A 4,294-nucleotide genomic window follows, 5' to 3' on the forward strand; every position below is an offset into this window, starting at 1 on the left:
TCTGAGCAAGTGCAATCAGACAAGCAAAAGATATAAAAGACATCCAAATAGGAAACGAAGAAGTCAAACTGTCACTATTTGCGGATGACATGATCCTCTATATAGAAAACCCTAAAGACTCCACAAGAACACTACTAGAAACAATCAACAAATACAGTAAATTTTCTAGATGCAAAATCAATGTTAAAAAATCCATAGCATTCCTATATTCTAATAATGAAGTGTCAGAAAAAGAAGTGGAAAAAATAATTCATTTTGCAATTGCAACAAAAAGAATAAAATACCTAGGAATAAATTTAACAAAACATGTGAAGGACCTATATAATGAAAACTACAAGACCTTGTTAAAAGAAATTGAAGAAGATACAAAGAAATGGAAAGATATTCTTGGATTGGAAGAATCAACATAGTTAAAATGACCATCTTACATAAAGCATTATACAAATTTAATGCAATCCCCATCAAAATTCCATTGACATTTTTTAAAGAAATAGAACAAAAATACTACAGACTTGTATGGAAGCACAAAAGACCCCAAATTGCCAAGGCCATCCTGAGAAAAAAGAATGAAGCTAGAGGCATCACTCTGCCTGACTTCATATTATACTAGAAAGCGACAGTAATCAAAACGGCATGGTATTGGCAGCAAAACAGACACACAAACCAGTGAAACAGAAGTGAGAGTCCAGAAGTAAACCCATATTTATAAGGGCAAATAATTTTCGACAAAAAAGCCAAAAACATACAGTAGAGAAAGGAAACCTCTTCAATAAATGGTGCTGGGAAAACTGGAAAGCCACCTGCAAAAGAATGAAACTAGACTGTTGTCTATTATCACACACCAAAATTAATTCAAAATGGATTAAGAACCTGAATATAAGACCTGAAATGTATAAAAAGCATAAAGGAAAACATAGGAACTAAACTCAAGGACCTTGGATGTAAAGAGAATTTCGTGAATTGACCTCAAAAGCAAGGGAAGTAAAAGCTAAAATAAATGAATTGGACTACATCAAACTAAAAAGCTTCTGCTCAGCAAAAGAAATCATCGACAAGGTAAAGAGAGAACCATCTGAATGGGAAAATATATTTGAAAGCAACACTTCTGATAAGGGCCTAATATCCAAAATATACAAAGAACTCATAAGACTCAATAACAACATAAAAACAAATGATCCAATCAAAAAATGGGCAGAGGACCTGAACAGACACGTCTCCTTAGAGGACATACAAATGGCCAACAAACATATGAAAAGATGCTCAACATCGCTAGCTATTAGGGAAATGCAAATCAAAACCACAATGAGATACCATCTCATACCTGTTAGAATAGCTATAATCAACAGGACAAGTAATAACAAATGCTGGAGAGGATTCAGAGAAAAAGAAACCCTCATACACTGCTGGTGGGATTGCAAATTGGTACAGCCACTATGGGAAACAATATGAAGGTTCCTCAAAAAAACTAAGAATTGATCTACCATATGATCCAGCAATCCCTCTACTGCATATTTATTCCAAAGACTTAACAACTCATACCCGAAAAGATATTTGCACACCGATGTTCATAGCAGCATTATTCACGGTGGCCAGGACATGGAAGCAACCAAAGTGTCCTATGATAGGTGATTGGCCAAAGAAGCTGTGGCACATATATACAATGGAATATTACTCAGCCATAAGAAGAGATGAAATACTGCCATTTGTGACAACATGAATGGACCTCGAGACAATCATGCTAAGCAAAATAAGCCAGACAGAAAAAGTTGAAAATCACATGATGTCACTTATATGTGGAATGTAAACCTAAAAGCAGCAGATGAACAGAACTGACAGAGACTCATGGACGTGGACAATAGACTGGTGGTTATCAGAGGGGAAGGTGGGAGTGAGGAGGAGGGTGGTAGATGGGGTAAAAGAATCAAATATATGGTGATAGAAAGAAATCTAAGTATAGGTGGTGAACACACACTGAATTGTACACCTGAAACTTACTGGATTTCGTTAACCAATGTGACCATAATAAAGAAATACATTTTTAAGATAGAGAATGTTCAAATGTAAGATTAGAAATGATAAAGAAGAACTGAAAATAAAGTTTTAAAGAACCTGAAGAACACAACTTTCTGCAATTAAAAAAATAAAGGAAACTAGTAGTCTGGATTGAAATGTTTTGTTTTCCAAAAAAGCAAAATTAAACAAGGTTTGCAGAAGTCAGGCATGCCTGCCAGGACCACAAGCCACCATGTCTTTACCTACTGACACCGGTCCATCTCGGCCTATGCCCTTCTCATCAGCACTATGTCGTGCCCCAGTGAAAAAAGACAGGGAGGATGCCAAGCAGCATAAACATTGGGAAGGGCCCAGGAAATTCACAGTCTGACATGAAAAAGAGGAATAAAAGAAACGGCATATGGTCAACCCTATTCTGTGTGTCTTAATAGCAGGCATGACAGAAGCCAGTGACCTAAAACCTGGGGCACACACTGGGCCTAGGCAAAGCTGTGTAAAGAAGAGTATGCAAGAAGGACTGAAAAGTAGTGAAATAAGTGGAGTAAAAATATCTTATGCAGAAGAAATGGCATGAAAAAGGTGAAAAGGTGACTGAGATAAAAAACAGAAAACTAAGAGTGTGTAAGAGGACATGCAACTACATGTAAATAAAACTTTGAAAAACTGTGGAGATTAAAAACACGGATAGTTGCATGTGAAGGATTGTAAAAAAAACCTAAAAAAATGAAGTAAAAATAATTATGCTGACTGAAATAAGTCAGGCAGAGAAAGATACATACCATAATGTTACACTTATGTGTGGAATCAAAGAAACAAAAGAACTAATAAAAAGCAGACTTGCAAATATAGAGGACAATCTGGTGACAGCCAGACAGTAGGGGGGATGGGAAGATGGAAGAATGGGATGAAAGTTTAAAGAATTAAAAATTAGTATTGGATAGATGATCACGTGGATGGTAGAAAGGCATAGGGAGTACAGTCAGCATTAATGTATTGGCTAAGTGGAGAGACAGATAAAGGAAAGTGCAATTGAAGGATCATTATATAAACTATATAAATATCTAACCAATGAAGTGTATACTTGAAACGAAAAAAATAATAAAAAAAAAATTAGGCTGCAAGAAATATAGATAAAAGGGCAGGGAGATAATAGAGTCAAGAAAACATCAAGGTGAGCATCATAGCCAGGCCGGCATCAAGAGCTTAGATAATAGCTGTGATTTATTAACAGCTAGTCCTCCCTCAAAGGAGCCTCACCTGTGCCAGTCGAGGACCTGGATGGGCTGAATCCGTGTCAACGCGCCCCTGCCCTCCCAGAGCTCCCCTCTGGGTCTTCCCGCTGACCCAGGCCCGGCCGATTCCAGTTGGCAGAAGAGGAAATGGAGGACAGCACCAGGCAGAGTGAAAACTCCAAGGGGGAAGGGGGCAGGCTGAAAGAGTGGCTGCCGCTGATTCTCCAGGAAGGGTCAAAAAGGTAGCTCCCAGACCTGCCTATTCCTGGCCATTTCCAGGCCTGGCCTTCAGGCAGCTGTGCAGAACCTGGCCATCTCTTGTCCTGCACCGTTTCCGACACTTGCTTTCTTGATCCCTGCCAGCACTGGGCTTGGACCGGGCGGTGACCAGAGGCCTTCATTCAACAGTGAATGTTGGATTTGTGTGTCCTGGACCTGGAATGACTTGTCAGTACTCCTGCCTCCAGCTGGGACTCCATCGATAGCAGACTCCTCCTGAAGGCCCTACTAGTATGTCGTACTACCTCCTCCCCAGCCTAAACCCAGGCCAGACCAGAGGAGTAAGGTGTTCATGCTCCACTGGCCCCAGGGTTCCTGGACACCTCATGAGGACCAAGGTTCCGGAAACCTGCTCTGGCCTCTGCCTGAGGGCCGGCCATTCGCCGCCAGCCTACTTGCAGCCCAGCCTCACCTGCCACACAGTCACCTCTTTCACCACTCAAGTCGTGGCTGCCTCTGTACTCTCTCAATTTGCCTGAATGCCACAAGCGGCCCCCTTCAGCCCAGTGGCTGGTTCAACCACCAGTCCTCAGTCCAAAGATGGACAGTCGCCAGATAAGACCGGCAATTCCAGGAATTCCAGCTTCTGCCACTTCCCTGCTGGAAACCTCACTGAGTCCTTCTGTGACACTGGCCCAGGTAAAATATACATGTCACACTGAAAGGGACAGGGCCCTTCTGATTCCACTCCCACAAGCTCTTAGAATGAAGAGTGAGACCCTGAGAAGATAAACGACCAAAAGTGATGCAGGGCAGGGCAGGGCAGGGCA

This window comes from Pteropus vampyrus, unplaced genomic scaffold, assembly GCF_000151845.1.
Source record: "Pteropus vampyrus isolate Shadow unplaced genomic scaffold, Pvam_2.0 Scaffold97, whole genome shotgun sequence".
Lineage (NCBI taxonomy): Eukaryota > Metazoa > Chordata > Mammalia > Chiroptera > Pteropodidae > Pteropus > Pteropus vampyrus.